Source organism: Lissotriton helveticus, chromosome 6 (assembly GCF_964261635.1).
Source record: "Lissotriton helveticus chromosome 6, aLisHel1.1, whole genome shotgun sequence".
Classification (NCBI taxonomy): domain Eukaryota; kingdom Metazoa; phylum Chordata; class Amphibia; order Caudata; family Salamandridae; genus Lissotriton; species Lissotriton helveticus.
The window spans coordinates 1,663,749,778-1,663,769,100 of record NC_136067.1 but is presented as its reverse complement, the minus strand read 5'-3'; positions in this window follow the sequence as shown (position 1 = coordinate 1,663,769,100).

Genomic DNA, 19,323 nt, shown 5'->3' with positions numbered 1-19,323 from the left:
CTATGGTTTTTTCAGTGAATATATATATATATATATATATATATATATATATTAATATATATATATATATATATATATATATATATATATATATATATATATATATATATATATATATATATATATATATATATATATATATATATATATATATATTAATATATATATATTACCTACTGGCGGTCGCCAGTAGGTATATATAGTTAGGATTTTTTCCCTATGGGATTTTTGAAAATTCTATGTCTAATAACTTTGGCGTTTGTGGACGGAATTGGATGAAATTTTCTGGAAAATGGAACATTTTGTTTCTGAGCAGCCCCTGAAAATTTGGGGGGTGTTTGTCCAGGGGGGGCCGAGAAAAAAGGGGGGTCCCAAAACGTGTTTTTAACATTGAGTTTTCCATAGGGCGGTTGGCCTCACTTTTAGCCCGAACGGCTGAATGGATTTCCATGAAACTTGGCAAAATTGTAGGGACTGGTAGCCCGATGTGCCTTTTCTAGGTCTCAATATATGTGCTCCAGTGGATTTTGAGAAATTAACGTTTAAAAAAAGATATATATCTGTAAGCGCGCTCCGGGCAGCGCTCCGGTCCGCGGACCTTAAGCGTACCGGAACTTCGCGTAGCTAAGCTGATTGGCTCTCCGGTGTCTGTCAACATTCTAAACAGTCCGGAGCGGCCGCCATCTTGTCTCTCGGTAGGATTGAGAGACAAGAGGAGGCCAAAACAAAGGCGAAAATGACCATAAGGGGGCATACTAGATCCTCCCTGACCCCCTAGGTTTAATGTGGAGGTTTTAAAAGCGCCCGGTCCGCGAACCGGGAAGCGTTCTGGGCAGCGTACTGCAATGAAAAATGAATGATAGACTTTTCAAATGCTGTATGTTAATTGATTGTTGTTTTTGTTGATTATTTTTTATTTTCTTTATTTTTTAAGCATTTTTTTTAATGTGATTGTGTTTCATAATTTATTAAACTTTCTAACATTTCATTGTCAGAAATTTCATAATTATCATGGAATATACATTGTAGTCTCTGAGGGTGTAAAATGTCCTCATTTGCAAGGAGGTTATCTACTGCTTGTACACATTGCAGTAGTTCATTGTCCCAAGTTTCATCGAAAAATTCAATGTCAATTTGATCAATTGTATCAATCAATTCTTGGCTGCTCTCTTGCAGGTCCATTTCAAAAGAAACTTGGTTTTCGCCTTCCATTTTGCCTGAAATTTGGATTAAAAAAATATATATTAGTAGAGATAGGGCAATGTTGGGAATAATTTTAGATAGGCATTTTTTATCAGTGAATTTATCTTTGGGCAGTGTATAGTATCAGAGTGGAAGTAGGAATATAAAAAAGTGTATGTGATTTAACGTAAGTAAATTCATAATTATACAAGAGAAGCCTAACTCCATCCATAACTATAACAGAGAAGTCTCTCTAAATCTATAACTACTACAGAGGGATAGTATATATCTATCAGAAAAAGTTTACCATATTATCTTATAGTGCACAATATACTTCAGTTTTAAAAATAAAAACTTACCTTTAGAAAGAAGTTGAAGGAATTAGTGAAAATACTATTGAAATGTACAGCAAGAAGTAGTAGTCAAAATGGCTGTGTTTTCTTCTCTTCCTTTATATATATTCAGGTATATAACCAATGAAATGTCAGGTAAAAAAAATAGAAAATGAAAGTAACATTTTCATTGGTTGTCAATTCCAACACTTCAGATGTGTTTTGTGAAGTAATTTACCTCAGGGTATTTAGAGAGGTCTACAGGCTAAATGACTAAATGGAATTCCAATCAAATTTGTGAAAATGGTAGGGATTGGTATGTAGTATGAGCTAATCTATATTTGGTGAAATTGTCTCCAGTGGCTTTTCTGTGAACTACTTTCCCACCTTTTTTGATGGTGCGCTTCCCAGAGAGCGACCCGGTACGCGAACCGTTGAGCGCCCCGGTTCGCGAACCTTAAGCGTTCCGGGAGTCCACCATTTTGTGTTTCGGTCGAATTAAGATACAAGATGGAGGGCAAATAATGTTCAGAATGGGTAGAAGGGGGCACGGTAGAGTTATCTTGACCCCCTAGGTTTTCTGAGGGTGGCTGAGGAGGCTTATATGTGCGAAAAAAAAACATTTTTAAAAAAAAATTCGCGAGGTTAGCTCCCTGTTCGCGTACCGGGTAGCGCCCCAGGGAGCGTACTTTGTTGGAAATTAGTGAAAAATGTTAGAGTAAAATAATAATTGTGAGTGATCAGATGTAGGGTAGCTCTGAGAAGAGCTTTTGGGTTTATGGTACATTTAGGTACTTATAAGTAGGTACCAATGCACATTCTTAAATTCAGAGTGAAAACTCTGTTGCCCTCATCTGAGAAGTGAACTCCATCTCCTCTGTAGATATCTTGCATGTAGTAACGCAAGTTATTGTTGTACAGGGAGCCCATTCCATGGTCTCTCATGTAAGCTGAAACAGATTTGTTTACATGCTTCCTCGACTTCTCAATTTGTGGACAAAATTGGTTTGACCACCTCCATTTCTGTTTTTGGCATATATTTGAATATACCAAGGCAGTCTGAGGAAAAAGTGCCATTAATTGCTCAAAGGTGTCCTTTAAAAGCATTTCCAGACCTACACCAGTCAAAGTGCCCAAGTCATTACCTCCACAGTGCACAATTAACAGGTCAGGTTTGGGCAAATGCATAAAGGTTTTCACCAATGGTATCAATTGGTGACATTTTAATCCTCTGTGGCCAAACCACTTAATTTCCACATCTTGTAAATTGAGGTTAGGTAATTTCCTGTTTTCAACGTACCTTTGAGCCCAGTGAATATAACTATGTCCAACAATCCAGACAGAAAACATGGTGAGAGAAGGTTCTCCTGCAGTCAGATGAAGTGTGGCAATGAAATGGCAGTTGAAAAAATGAGAGTTTAAAATGAAAAAAACTGTGGAGTTTCTGTGTTCATGAAGCAGTAACAGTGATTGGTGGATTTTGATTGCTGAAAACAGAAAGTTAGGGTGCACGGATGTGTTCTTTGAAAGATGTATTTTGAATGGTCAATAAAAAATCATTAAATGAAAGAATGCACTGGATATGCAGGTGCACTGAGAGTTCAGAGTTCAATTGCAACAAAGTTGTGTGAACTTGCAAACACCAGAAGTCTTCCAAGAGGTGGTTGCCATGCAGAAAAGACAGAAAGGGCAGAGGGGGGAAGGGTTTTCATTTGAAAAAAAGTGAGGGAAGAGTTTTGATTGGGTGACATGAGAAATATGTGTGAAGAATTACAGCATTTCTGTGCTTTTGATAGCTGCAGACTCTGGAGTGCATACCTTTTGCTCTGCTGAAGACAAATTGGTGTGTTTCTGAGACTGTTTTCAAACTCAAAGTATTTGCTAAGGTGAGAAAATATTTCTTTAATTTAGATAGAGAATAGTGTGCTTTAAGGAGAAAATTATGAATTATGTGGCGCAAATTGCTTGTAAATATGCTCCCACCTGTGCATGGAAAATTTAGATTTTGAATGTTTGTGTTACATAGCCATGTTAAAAGTGACCCAACCATGCAGGAAAGGCAATCAAAAAACGCTTTTATGTGTCTTAAGGACATTTTAAGTAATTTTCCCATGTGCAGTGTTTTGAAATTATGATTTGAAAATCGTTTTTGGGGAAAAGGAATTGTTTTGAAATTATGATTTGAAAATCGTTTTTGAGGTAAAGGAATTGTTTTTAAATTTATGACAAGGACATAATGGTGTATGCTTCTTTATAAGGCAATTGACTGTCCCTGATGTTATTTTTCCCATTTTAATGTAAGACTTTTCTCTGTGGCGCAAATTGCTTGTAAATATGCTCCCACCTGTGCATGGTAAATTTAGATTTTAAATGTTTGTGTTACATAGCCATGTTAAAAGTGACCCAACCATGCTGGAAAGGCAATCAAAAAACGCTTTCATGTGTCTTAAGGACATTTTAAGTCATTTTCCCATGTGCAGTGTTTTGAAATTATGATTTGAAAATCGTTTTTGGGGAAAAGGAATTGTTTTTAAATTTATGACAAGGACATAATGGTGTATGCTTCTTTATAAGGCAATTGACTGTCCCTGATGTTATTTTTCCCATTTTAGTGTAAGACCTTTGTCTGTGGCGCAAATTGCTTGTAAATATGCTCCCACCTGTGCATGGCAAATTTAGATTTTGAATGTTTGTGTTACATAGCCATGTTAAAAGTGATACAAACATGCTGCAAAGGCAATCAAAAAACGCTTTTATGTGTCTTAAGGACATTTTAAGTAATTTTCCCATGTGCAGTGTTTTGAAATTATGATTTGAAAATCGTTTTTGAGGTAAAGGAATGTTGTTAAAATGTATGTGCGCCATATGCCCCCAAATTTCTTTTTCAGGGGTGCAGCAGGGTGTTATTGAGACACCCCTGCAGCTTTGGAAAAATTCCTAATTTGCGATGAGCAAATTGTTAATCGCAAATTGCACCTTCATTTATATGAGCCTCCTAGCCCATGGAAATGAATGGGTAATTTGCAATTAGCAATTTGCTCATCGCAAATTTGGAATGGTAAAGAATCGCTATTTATTCCTTAAAATTCGCTATTTTGGAAATGCAAAATAGTTATATGATACATATGGCGGTTGATGTCTAAGAAGATAAGAAGCTTAGGGATACATTTATGATGACTGGCGCAATGAAGTTGACATCACTTACTTCATTGGTAGAGCTTTACATGTATTATGTCCTCTGTATTCTTCATCAAGCGTAACTTTAATCTGCAATCCTGAGTAGGCCTCACCTTAAACAAACCTCTGGATAGGCCACATCTTATTGTCATCCTGAATTAATCATTTAAAATGCTAGGGACAGATTTATGATAGGTGTATGCCTCTTTTGCGCCACTTAGAAAAGAATTGCCACTGCCTGGCGGGATCAGAAAGAAACACTGCTCCCACAAGGGTACAGGGATAGTATAGTTAGACTCACATTTCACTCGTACAAAACCATAGAAATTCAGCAGTTACCTGAGTGCGCTCTCTCTCTCTCTCTCTCTCTCTCTCTCTATATATATATATATATATATATATATATATATTCACTGAAAAAACCATAGGTTATACACCATATATAGTTAGGAATTACCATTTACAAAACCTTGAAAATTCACTGAAAAAACCATAGGTTATAGACCATATATAGTTAGGAATTAGCATTTACAAAACCTTGAAAATTCACTGAAAAAACCATAGGTTATAGACCATATATAGTTAGGAATTAGCATTTAAAAAACCTTATTTTACTCACACAAAACCATTGAAATTCCATATATAGTTAGTTGTACTAACTATATATCGCGCACCCGCAATCCACTGCTGATCATGTCACATATTACATCATTCATGACATGGTCAGTGACATCACTGATGACATCACTGATGACATCTCAAATGACATCACTGATGACATCACTGATGACATCTCAATGACATGACTGATGACATCACTGATGACATCTCAAATGACATCACTGATGACATCTCAAATGTCTTACATATTGAAGAATGAGTGGATGTATAAGTGTCTGGATGAAGGATTTAGTAGGTGTGTGACTGACTGTATGAGTGAGTGATTAAATGTGTGTCACTGAGTGCATGGGTTAGTGAGTAAACTGTCTTAATTTGTGCATCATTATGTCTGTTGTTCTGTAAACTGCTGCATGTGTTGATCAGTAGCTATATGAGTAAGTATATGGGTTATTGATTGGTTGCCCAAGTATTTGTATGGGAGACTGAGTGTGTGTGTGGGTGGCTGGGAGGTGTATGACTCTGTGCATAGATGTGTAAGCAGTTGATTCACTAGATATATGGATTCAAAAGTGCATGTGGAAACAGGTGTATGGGCGGTTGACTGAGTGCATTGGTGAGTGAATGGATATCTGAGTGCTACATGTCAAAGTAAGAACATATGTAAAACACAGTACATGTGAGAGTTGACATATATAAATAACTGTGCATAAGAGCCCGTGAATGTGTGAGTGGCTGTATTGATCATTGTGAACTTGTATCAGGGATTGTAAAAGAGAGTAAATATGTGTTAGTATATGTTTGAATAAGTAAGGTATGTATAACTGTATAGTTGAGGAAATGGAGGTGTAATTGATTCTTTGCATGACTGAGTAGGTGTGTGAGTAACTCCATGGATGAGTGAAAGTCTGTGAGTGTCTGTTTACACTGAGTGTATCTAAGGTTATTTTAGAGTCTGAAGAAGTTCATCGTATTATCACATGAATGATGTCATCAGTGATGTCATCAGTAATGTCAAATGAGATGTCATCAGTGATGTCATCAGTCATGTCATTGAGATGTCATCAGTGATGTCATCAGTGATGTCATTTGAGATGTCATCAGTGATGTCATCAGTGATGTCACTGACCATGTCATGAATGATGTAATATGTGACATGATCAGCAGTGGATTGCGGGTGCGCGATATATAGTTAGTACAACTAACTGTATATGGAATTTCAATGGTTTTGTGTGAGTAAAATAAGGTTTTTTAAATGCTAATTCCTAACTATATATGGTCTATAACCTATGGTTTTTTCAGTGAATTTTCAAGGTTTTGTAAATGCTAATTCCTAACTATATATGGTCTATAACCTATGGTTTTTTCAGTGAATATATATATATATATATATGTATATATATATATATATATATATATGCATGTGAACAGCCCGAAACGCGTTATGCATTTCCTGCAACAAAACATCTAACCTGGATTAAAAGAACTGTTATCTATCTGGTGGTCCGTCTCCTGCTTGGCGCTTCGCTGATCTGTGTGGTTGGAAGTGGCGTTTTGGAGTTCCTCGTGAATAAATATATATATATATATGTATATCCTACTGGCGGTCGCCAGTAGGTAGTTATAGTCAGGACCTAGTTTCCATAGGAAATCCACAACATTCTACTTAGAATAACTTTGGCGCCAGTGGACAAATCTTCCCGAATTTCTCCACGAAAACAGCATGCTCCGCTCCATCCCTAAAAGTTTGGGGGTGATTCGTCAAGTGGGGGCCGAGAAAAAAGGGGGGTCACAAAACGTGTTTTCCCCATGCAATTGTCCATAGGGACCTTTAGCCAGGGCTACAGCCCGAAACGGCTGAACGGAATTACACCAAATTTGGCAGAGAGGTAGAGATTGTGCTTTTTGTTAAATGGTGTAAAGTAACCCTGGGCGAAGCACTACGCTACGCTCGCGTAGTTTGCGAAGTTTGTGCAACTTTGCACTACGCGAGCTGCACGTAGCACAGTGCGAACACGCGTAGCGTAGTTCAGCGGTCATGTTTTGCTTGTTCACGGTCCTCAGCGTCATTTTCGTGACCGCGAGCAAGCAAAATAACATCCCGGCGAGACTCTCAACACGGGGAGGTCAGGTTTCTCATTGCGAGTGGACGTGCATGCTCGTGTCCGCTCGCAATGAGAAACTACCAGTTCGCGTTGAGAAAGCTGCCGCTCGAGTAAAAATCTACTCGAGCGGCAGAAAACTACAGCTCGCACTGTGCAGGATGCCGTTTTCAATGATTGCACAGTGCCGGATGCTTGTTCGCACCGTGCAATCATTGAAAATGCATCTTGCACTGTGCGAACATGCTACTACGCAGCTCGCGTAGTGCTACATGAAGTTCGCGTAGTGCGAAGTGCACTTCGTGTAGCTTCACGTAGCGCTACTTCGCGAAATACGCCCACCCTTAGTGTAAATCCGTTCAGTAGTTCCTGAGAAAATCAAAAGTAAAATCATAGCGATATCTAGAGACTAAGTACAGCACGCGTACGGAAATCCATACAATTACGAGCACGAGCTGCAATTTTTTTCTATAATGGGGGCTTGGAAGTGTCCAACAGGAAGAAAGGAATGGAAAAAAAAAGTAATGTCGAGGACAGTAATTCTCCTGCTTCCTGCGTTTTATCAGGTCAATAGACTGTTTCCCATAACACAAAAGTTTATTGCAATAAATGTATAGAATTTTAACTTGAGCAAAATCAGGATGAATTTGTGGGTGTTGACTGTTTGCTGAAAATGCTGGTGCAGCAGTTGATGTGCTTGGTGCAGTTGCAGGTGGGTTGTCCTTCAACCTCTCTGTTGCACCTCGAGAAAAGTTGTTGGGGTGTAAGTTCTTCACGTGTCGCTCTATATTTGCTGTGCTGAAGGAGTATATTTGAGATGGATCACCCCTTGAAAGAGTTTGGAAAATTTAGCACGTTACTTTTGGAGCATTAACCTTTTTTTGCACATCTGTAAAAGTAAAAAACTGCCAAATTAGAACTTCTTTCCTCTTCTTTGGAGGTTCTTTAGGAATGAAATATTCCTCTGAAGAATGGCTGGAAGATGAGTCCATTGCTGTTATTATGGTAAAGTTTGTTATATTTGACAAGATTCTCAGAAGAGATGGTTCTTTTTAGAAAGTAGAATTATTAAAATGGGACGGAAGTTTCAACAGTTGTAATAGGAAGTGTTATGAACCAATCAAATATCTTCTTTTAAAGTCACATGGCTATGCGTACGGTTACGCTGTTATTACGGTGCTCTTAGGATGCGAGTACGCATGATGTTTCACCGCAATTGGTGTAATTGCTTTTAAAAGTAATATAGGATTATTGGAACTTTAAAAAAAATGTTTACAAAATTATCCGAGATAATGTGTTCTGTTAGTATGTTCAATAAATACATAAATATATGTTTTTAAACAATTAAAAACATTCGCGTCTTTGCGTACGGGGTGCCGTACATGACGTCACACGGAAGCTTTGATGCGACGTGTAACGTGAAAGCGTATTCGTAGCGTATGCTGAGAATGATTAGCAGTACAAACTATGGTGCGATCACTCTCTCACTGTCAAATCAGAGCACAGGGCGTGCTATGATAATGGTTACAAGTGGTCACTCATTGGAAATCCGATTTAGCTGTGTGGCTTATCCACGGTATCATAACGTTACTTTTTAGCCTGTATGAGTTTGAGGTTTGCATGAAATACTATGCTATAGGCAGATATGGATGTTTAGGCAGCGCTTATCTCCATGAAGCTTGGTTATTATCATGTACATATAGGTGTCTGAGGGAGGGAAAAGAAGTCTATGTGAAAATGCGAGGATTGCAAAATAGCACCAAATCACTCCTTAATTTGTAGACACATACAATTGCATGGCTCTTGTAATCAAGATTCGCCTAATTTGGTGTGAGTTTTGAAAGGCACTGCGACATCTGCTATCATACCAACGTTCATTTTACTGGAAACGTGAGTTATTTAATTTGAAATAATGCAGGTTGTTGTGCAATGTTACCAGGCATCGTTTACATGATTACGGTAACTGAGCATGTGGTTTGCTATAAAAAAAGTTGTGTTTACTCCTCTGCATGGGAAGCTGGATGTTTCCATCTGGCCGTCGATTCTGACCTTGAAAGAAGAGTCAACTAAATGAGCCGTATAAGAGCGCTATTGTCTCAAAAAGAGGTCGCTCTTACATCTGCTAGAGAAACATTTGTCCTTCATGTAGCAAACACCCGCACAGAAGTATATGATTTATTAAATACAGACGTGCCTCTGTATTTTGGGGAGTTAATTCAGAGTATCTTTAATGCTTCCTTGGCTATGGGGTTACCTTACTTTTTTAAAGTTAGAAGCAGTGGTCTTGTGACTTCTTTTCAAAGTATATTTTGTGTCTTTTCTGCATTTTTTCATTCGATGTTTTCCAGCATCTTTGGTGAATTCCGCTTAATACTCGCATTGGTTGCCGGTGTGCTTTTATTAATTTGTTTCCTTCAATATGGATGCACATCCTGCAGCATACAACAATATGTCCCGGCTGTTGCTGCTTCGCAACCGAATGCTTAGTTATTACGGAGCGCTGCCTCTGGCAACATTGAGTGCAGCTTATGGATTATCATTTCGATTTTCCTTTTTCACATGCGTTCAACCTGTCTTCCATTGCCTGAGCTGCGATTTTGACTGGGCCCTGGATTTCTGTCTCTGCAGTACGGTGTCTCCCAATGCAGATTATGACCAGCTGATGAGCCCCTTAGTTGTACATGACTTGCTCTGTTCTGGCGGCGGGATTTTGGCCTTAGCAGCGATACATGGAATAATGGGACATTGGAATGTTTTTGCAGCGGCGCTTGACTTCTTGGCACGCAGTTACATTGAAGATGACCCCAGTTTTCCTCCGATGGTGATAGAGGCTCCGGTCGTTGAGGTACATGTATGTTCATTCCCACTATTGAATTGGATGGCTGAAATGTTTTCAGATGAGAACAAAGACTTCCTCTTGGAGGCTGTTGCTACATAGTGTGCTTATACGCTGTTGGATTAAGACTCTTTAATTTTTCTACCTATTCCTTATTATTTAGTTACTGTTTTCTATCAAACAGCGAATACTTTTTTATGCAAATTTGAACTTGACTCTGCTTTTCAGGCTTGGACTCTGCGTTCCTAGTTCGCCCACGTTTATATCACATGGTTCTATCGAGGGAGGGTGTTGTGGGCTGAGCCTTGCACTCACACCGTGTTAAGTTAGCATGGGTTCATTAGAAGGTTAAACGCCATTTTTGCTTTCCTGCTCTGCTTTGCACACGACACGCAATTTTGATATTGTTTAGAGAAGTCTGAGTATTTTGTTTCACATGAGAATAATTTGTTATGCTACATTTCTAGACTGCCTCGCTAGTTTAGTGTGTATAGTGAGAGCATGGAACATCAAGGTTATCTTGGATACTGTGTCTGTTATTCGGAATGATCCTCACACGTTTGACCTATAACACATATGCAGCTGTGGCCACGTCTGATACTGGCACGTTTAATAATGTCGTGTGGAGGCATAATTAGACACAGTTGGAGAACATTGGTATCCTGACAGTTTGTGCAGAACTCAATGTGATCCACTACTGCTGAGTACCAGAGGTATGGGGCAGTCCATGTAATCCTAAGAGACCTTCTGTAATTATAAACTAACCTGGTAGGTAGGGAGGGTGAAATGTAGGTATATTTTAAACCTGTTTCCCGTTAGCAATATAAGATGCTTTCTCCCTTTGTTTTTTATGGAATAGTAACAATGCTGATAACCTTGTTTCTGTTTTTTTTTTTTTTTTAAATCTTTATTTGCATCAAATGGACACATGAAAGGAAAAAAGAGCCATCATTTACAAAATCACTCGATATCTATAACAGCAATAAGTAAACATTATATATTCCATTAACTATTCCATAAGTCATAAACAAAAGAGAGGTCATACGGAAAGAAAAAAAGGATCATAACCAAAGAAGGACATTTCAGAAAATGACAGATACTGTTATTGAGACATAAACAAACCCCAAATTCTGTCAACTTTTAGTTTAGCCTGTATACCCCTTGAAGCAGCAAGTGCAATCTCCATATTATATGTTTCCTTAACTAGGCTCCACCATTCCATAACCATAGGTGGATTTTTTTTAATCCAAGCTCTAGCAATAGTAAGTCTTGCACAGGTGACTAAAATATTCAGCAGATCCCTGAATGCGCTAATACCCCCACAAATACCCACCAACACATCAATGGGTGATAATAAGATAGTTTGAGCAAGTCTATCAGAAACCATCTTAATTATTCCATCCCAATATTCACTAAGATGAGGGCAAGAAAAAAACATGTGGACAATATCAGCACCACTCAGATCACATTTAGGACATTTCGTACGATCACCAAAATTATTATTCGTTGTCCATTTAAGAATTCTCTCAGGAGTATGGTATAATTGTCATACAGTTTTAAACATTTGCAGTTTTAGACTAGAGGATTGAACTGACACATTTAAGCTTTTAAGAGATAAAGTAATTAGATCAGATGGTACACTCAAGGCCAATTTTCTATACCATTTCTCAGTTAATTTAGCGATATCATTAGTGTTAAAGCCAGAAAGAATCTTATATCCCATGCTAATCATAGATTTGTCTACTTCTCTATAGATACAGTCCCATAGCGTAGAATCTAATACCATAGTAAGTTCTAATTTCTTCACTAGATAGTCTCTAATCTGATAGTATTTAAACCTAGCCAATTCAGGTAAATTATAACATTGCTTCATTTTTTACAATGCCATAAATCCCTGACGATCATATACATCTCCCAAGAATCTAATGCCAGAATCTGAGAATATTAGGCAGGATGTGTCATGAAAAATTAAAGGAAAGCCCGGATTGCCCCACAAAGGAGTTTTACAGTGTAGATGAGAAACATTACACTTAGCCAAAATGGATCGCCAGATATTGACGGTATCTCGTACCGTCTTGAATTTTACCCTTTTAAAATAGTTAGGGTCGTTTAGCCTGTAAAGAAACATATTAGCATCCTGTCCAAGTAAAAACTTATGAAAATAGAAGCACTTATCACTAACTATTAAACTACGAAGACGAATCAAAAAAGCCGACCAATAATAAAGCTTAAAGTCCGGAAGAGCCAATCCACCTTGACTGAAAGGGAATTTAAGTAAAGAAACAGCACGCCGGGCTTTTTTATACCCCCATATAAAACTGCTAATATTCCCCTCTAATCTTAGAAAATAAGAGTTATTGACCCGTAGGGGAATCACTCGAAATAAATATAAGTATTTAGGCAGAATTTTCATTTTCATTAAATTTATTCGGGCAATAATACTGAGTGGCAATTTATGCCATTTCTTAAATTGCATAGCAGTCTCTTTTAACAATGATTCATAATTTAATGCTACAATAGAATCAATATTCGAAGAGATTTTGACACCCAAATAGGTTGCAGCACCGCATATGCCTGGGATGGGGGTAGGCGAGTGATAATTCATAACAATTTGAGTTTTGGTAGTGTTAAGTCTATAACCAGAAACTGAACCATATTTACCTGCTTCTATTAAGATACCTTTCATTGCTTGAGGGACATCCGAAGAAAAAACTGCAACATCATCCGCATACACAGTGATATCAAGTTTATTTAAGCCATTGAAAAAAGGGCAAATTAAAGCCTGGCGTTGCAGTGTGATTAAAAAGGGTTCTATACCTAAAGCAAAGAGCAGGGGTGATAAAGGACACCCCTGTCTTGTCCCCCTCTTAATTGGAAACATAGAAGAGCATTTTTCCATATAAGATACCTTGCCCATAGGAGTATCATAAAGCGATTGAATCCATCTCAAACATTGACCTTTGATGCCAAATGCTTGTAAGACCGCCCACAAAAAGTCCCACCCCACTCGGTCAAATGCTTTTTCTGCATCCAATAAAATCATCCCGAGTGGGGCGGATTGAGTCCGTGCAGCATCAAAAGCAGTGATGGCCGTATTAATATGCGCTGTAGTGTCTCTTTTTGGAATAAATCCATGTTGTTGAGAAGAGACAAGCTGGGACATTACTGGCGCAAGCCTCCTAGCTAATATTTTGGCAAAGATTTTAGCATCGCTGTTAATAAGCGAGATTGGTCTGTATGATCCTCTCTCTTGTGATGTTTTACCCTTTTTAAAAAAAAAGATAATTTGAGTTAAATTCCATGTTTTGGGAGCTTGTTGCCCATTGCCTATAGCGCGGATCACATCGGTCAATAATGGTATCAGTTCCTCAATGCAACATTTATATAGTTCCAAAAGGAATAGAATCCTCCCCTACAGCTTTACCAGTTGCTAGGGAGTTAATAGCATCCTTAATTTCCTTACCGCTAATTGTATAGATTGTTCCGGCATTAAGACTTTAACCATATTTAACTCTATATAATTCTTAATACTATCGTCCGAAATTGCATTTTGCTGGTGTATATAAAGCATGATAAAAAGAAGCAAATTGTTGTAATATTGATTTAGAATCACAGAATAATTGATTATTATCCCCTTTGATCTCCTTAACCGTATTCTGGGAACGGTCTTCAGCAACTTTGTAGGCCAGAAGTTTGCCAATTTTTTCACCGCTTTCATATTGATCAAGCTGATATTTTTTTTATTTGCCAATACTCTTGACCCGAAGAAGACCTTTTAATGCAATTTTAAGTTCGATTAGTTTAAGGTTAAGTGCATCTACGTTCAATACCCCATTAGAAAGAGCTTCTGCCAATTGAAGTTCAATATCACGGATTTCTCCAAGCCTTTCCTCATTTAAATTTCGGCGTTCTTTATTTTGTCGCCAAATATATTGCTGAGTGAATCCACGTATGCTTGCTTTACAAGCATCCCAAACTATCAACGGTAAGCTAGAATGTATATTTATGTCAATTAATTCTTTTATGTGCTCTTTAAGTTGATTTATAAACACAGAATCAGTAAACAGATATCTTGGAAATGAGAAAAGGCGAGGAGAAAACTCTTCAATTGCAGACTCAAAGGTTAAGGAAATCGGATTATGATCCGAGGTCACCCTTGGATATATGGCCATTGAACAGTTACCGAGGATAAAGTCTGAGACCCAAATCATATCTAAACGTGAGTATAACTTATGAGCTGCAGAATAATATGTATAGCCGGCTAACTTAGAATTTAAGCATCTCCAAGCATCCTTTAAGAGATGAATAGCAGCTAAATCTAGAATTGCAGCTCTAGTTTTCCTCATTCTCTGAAAAGAATTTTTCCGAGTAGTATCGAAATTATAATTCATAATACAATTAAAATCACCCAGCACAATATATTCCCCATCCCATCCAAGTAATTCCATATTAATCTGATCCAAAATTTTAGGTTCATCTTGATTGGAGGCATACACCCCACAAATTGTATATTTTCGACTTTCCAATTTAATTTGTGCTATGGCCCATCTACCCGCTTTATCAGTTAGCGTCTTCAATATCTCACATTTAAAGCCTTTATGTTTTAAAATCGCTACCCCCCGGATTGAAGCATTAAATTCCGTGCAAACTATAATATCATATCCTAATTGCTTAAGCAAATGTTTATCTTTATAAGCTATATGAGTTTCAGTAATGACCGCAATTTGAGGGTTATACATCTTAAGCTCCTCATATACAAGACTCCGCTTTATTCTATTATTTAAACCCGACACGTTCCAAACTAAACATTTTATTTGATACATTTCAAATTATATATATCACTGTCTATGTGACCTCTATAAGAAATCAAGCAACAAATCAAAGCAACATTATATTTCCTCTTGTTTTTGTAGTTTTTGTGTCTTTTGATGCATTTTTTATCCCAAAGTAAATATTCCCCTTCCCCTAACCGGAATCTCTGCCCCAACCTCCCGCCACCCAATAGTTACCTGCAGGTCCCCCCCTTAATCCGGCTGCCGCTATATTGGCAGCCAGCAAGCGGATTTTAGCCGCTTTTAGGATCCGAGCATTCAAAAAAATAATCAAGATAGCCGTGCTTTTACAGTCGTTAACATCTAATGAAACCTATTGCTACCCAGCCAAACCAATCAGACCAATCTATAGGTAAGTTAGAATGTATAACCAAAAAAAAGGGGGATAGAGTCAAGCAAAGATAGCATTAGTCATGAGTCAATATCCAGTTCATTTTTCCAATCTCCAAGTAGCCATAGCAGATTCAACCTCGTGCTCTTCCAAAAAAAAATAAGACTGGCCATTTTTAATTACTTTCAGTTTTGCTGGCTCTTGAAGAAAAACTTGGCATCCCATTTATCCTTTATTAGATCAATAAATTGTTTCAATTTCCAACGTCGTTCGAGGGAGAGTTTGCTTAAATCAGATCTAATAAAAAATATAACTGAATCAATAGTAACTGGAGTATTTGGCCGTGCTTTTATTGAAATGGCTTGGCAAAGCAGATAATTACCTATACAGATCAAGATTGGGCGAGGAAAATTGGCACTCTTATTCCTTTGAACCAAGGGTAGCCGATGGGCACGTTGAATCTGGGAGTCCCAATCCCAATCTGATAGGTCAGGAAAGGCCTTCTGAAATAACTGGGTAATAAAAGCCCTAGGGTCAGCGCCCTCTGCTCCCTCTGCAATACCAAAAACACGTAGGTTCTGTCTCCGTTGTCTATTTTCTAAATCCTCAAGCTTAGCTTGCATCTGGAGTAATTGAGAGGTATGTTTATTCACAGCAATTTCAGAGCGGTGTGTCTTTTCCTCCGTAAGAACCACTCTTTGCTGTAATTCCTCCACATCTTGGGAGACAGCACCCAATTTACATGACATCTCTTGCAGAGAGATTTGAGTCGTATTATTGTCTTCCCTCATTTGTTGGTAATGGATCTTGGCTTCTTGTTTCTGTTCATTAAGTAGCTATAATATCGTCTGAAAAGATGCCGACACCTCCCCTTGAAGGGTCCAATCTGCTGATGAGATAGAAGGGTGATCCGATCCTCCGGAAGTAATCTCTTTAGTTGGTTCTGTTATTGAAGCCGATTCAATGCCATCCTTAGTTATTCTAGCGGTACAAGTTGTGTCTTGTGTTGAAGTATTGTTATTTAGTGATGGTGTAGGGGTATCGCCCATAGATGTTGTTGATATCGGAGAAGGCGGTTGCAAAATTGTTAACAAAGAAACAGTGGACTCTTCTAAAGTTTCTTTACCAAAGTCAGTTAATTCCTGTCTTTCCATTTCCATCACAGCCATCGAATTTTCTACATTCAGGGCAGCAGTAGGTATTTTGATTGATCGTTGGATAACACTCATCGCTCCAGATGCGTCTATCATAGAATTTGAGGTGGTTGCATCATTGGTTACAATACCTAGGTCACTGGGACTGTTACCTGAGAGTCTCATAGCCATTGATTTAACGCCGCCCTTTGCTTGCACCCATTGTCTGATAGGGCTATTTTCTACAATTGCTTTCATAGTGTTTGGATTAGATTTGCTTATAGTCTTTTTGGTTTTATTCTTAGTTTTACCTCTAAGCTTTTTGATATTAATAGTTTTATCTTTAGTCAAACCAGAAGATATGTTAGTTCCAAGATCATTAAGGTCGATATACTCCTCATCTGTCTCAATTCCATCGATATTATCACCTCCTTCAGCCCTTAACACCTCCATCTCAGCAGAATTAGAGGTTAAGATAGTAGACAACCCTTGAATGGATGAGGGGTTTTCCAAAAAAAGAATTTCAGACTGCGTGGGGTTTATACTGATGTTAGTTACTGAGTTAGTTACTGAGTTTACAGTCGGGGCAAGGGAGCCGGTAACTGAGCCAGTATTAAGATCAATTTCGTTTACTTTTGACAAAAGACCATTATTAAATGTAAGCTCAGCATTAATTTTATCATTTACCACCTTACCCCCTATAGCCATTAAAATTGTAGTATTGTCCTGGTTTCCTGCTGTAACATTGTTGCGCATTGACTCAAGCAGCACTGACTGAGCTCCAGCATTTGATAGTACAATATCGCTGTGATTAGCTTTAGTGTCATCCACATTCACTCCCTGCTTTTCTTGCCTACCAGAAAGTTGTTTGTTCGGTGTGGTATTAGCAAGTTTCTCTGGGTTGCAGGAAGTGGTGGCCGTCGCTGGCACTGGCACCGGCGTCTGCTTCCCAGTTATTGCCGTGGTCCGGGTGTTCCGCGCTGGAGGTTTCATCGCCATCCCAGGGTAACTGTTAGACGGGGACCTGGAGGGTCGGCCGAGCACAGTGATTGCACAGACAGGTAACTTCCCCCCCACAGATGGACACCACACAGAGATCAGGGTAACACCTTTTATAGGCACTTCTGGTAGTAGAGTGGTACGATACAAGGCGATCAGGACACGATGATCCTCTCAATTCTAGTCTCTAGTAAGGGAAGGGGGTAGCGGGACAGTCTTGGTACCCACGGGTACGGAGGTGTAACGGTGATAGCTCACAATCCTCGAGCTCGGTGTTCGGATGGGTCAGACCGCGGCAGCGCCGGCAGGTCCCGAAGAGGTCGTAGGTGGCAACGGGCCGCGGCAGCGCCAGCAGGTCCCAACGAGGATGAAGGTTACAACGGGCCGCGGCAGCGCCAGCAGGTCCCACGAGAATGCAGGTTGCAACGGGCCGCGGCAGCGCCAGCAGGTCCCACGAGGATGAAGGTTACAACGGGCCGCGGCAGCGCCAGCAGGTCCCACGAGGATGAAGGTTGCAGAGGGCCGCGGCAGCGCCAGCAGGTCCCACGAGGATGAAGGTTGCAGAGGGCCGCGGCAGCGCCAGCAGGCAGGACAATAGTTCACAAGGCAGGGCTGTGGCAGCGCCAGCAGTCCGTCAAGGATGAGTTCGTCGCGGTGTCTCTCGACTCCAGGATACAACTGCATTCCTGTCCTGGGGCGGCCTCAGTTATAGGTCTGGCGCCCTTTGATGTCCGGACCCTCGCTCTTGGAGGTCGGGAGGTCTGGGATGAGGGAGTCCAGACACCCAGCAGGGGGGTGGAGCCAGCGCCCGAGGAGGCTGGGGGTGCTCGGCACCTGGCGGGGGAGAGCCATCGACACTTCTTACTCCCATTGACCTGCCAAGTGGTCCGTTCACCTCCTGGGTGGAGGGTGGTGCCGGGATGTTGGGGCCTGGCCAGGCCCAGGGTTGGGGTCGGGCTGAGGCCGCGCGGCCGCGTGGTGCCGTGTCCAAGATGGCGGCTGGGCCGGGCAATGGTGCTGACAGTGGCCCGGGCCCTGTCCTGCGGGGAGGGAGCGAGCCCTTCATGTGGCCTGTCCAACATGCGTCCCCCCCAGCTGAAGGCGGGGAGAGTCACCCATCTTCTTGGGGACTTTCCTCGTCGAGGCGGAAAAAGCGGGACAGGCCATCCGCGTTGGCGTGGTCTTGGCCAGGGCGATGCTCCACAGTGAAGTCCATCCCCTGCAGGGAGATGGACCATCGCAATAGTTTGGGGTTCCCCCCCCGCATCTGCATGAGCCATTGCAGGGGCCGATGATCTGTCTGTACCCGGAAATGGGTTCCGAAGAGGTACGGCCGGAGCTTCTTGAGGGCCCATACCACTGCGAAGGCCTCTCGCTCAATGGTGCTCCAGCGCTGTTCTCGGGGCAGTAGGCGTCTGCTGATGAAGGCCACGGGTTGGTCCACTCCTTCGGGGTTCAGTTGGGAGAGGACGGCCCCAATACCATGGTCGGAGGCATCGGTCTGCACGATGAACTCGCGGCTGTAGTCGGGGGCCTGGAGCACCGGAGCGGTGCACATGGCGGCCTTCAGCGTCTCGAAGGCCGCGTGACAGTCGGGAGTCCAGTTGACTCGTTTTGGGTTGTTCTTAGACGTGAGTTCCGTGAGGGGCCCCACAATGCTGCCATAGTCCCTCACAAACCGCCGGTAGTATCCGGTGAGCCCCAGGAAGGCTCGGACCTCTGTTTGTGTTTCGGGGGGTTGCCAGGACTGGATGGCAGCTACCTTGAGTTGGAGGGGGGCC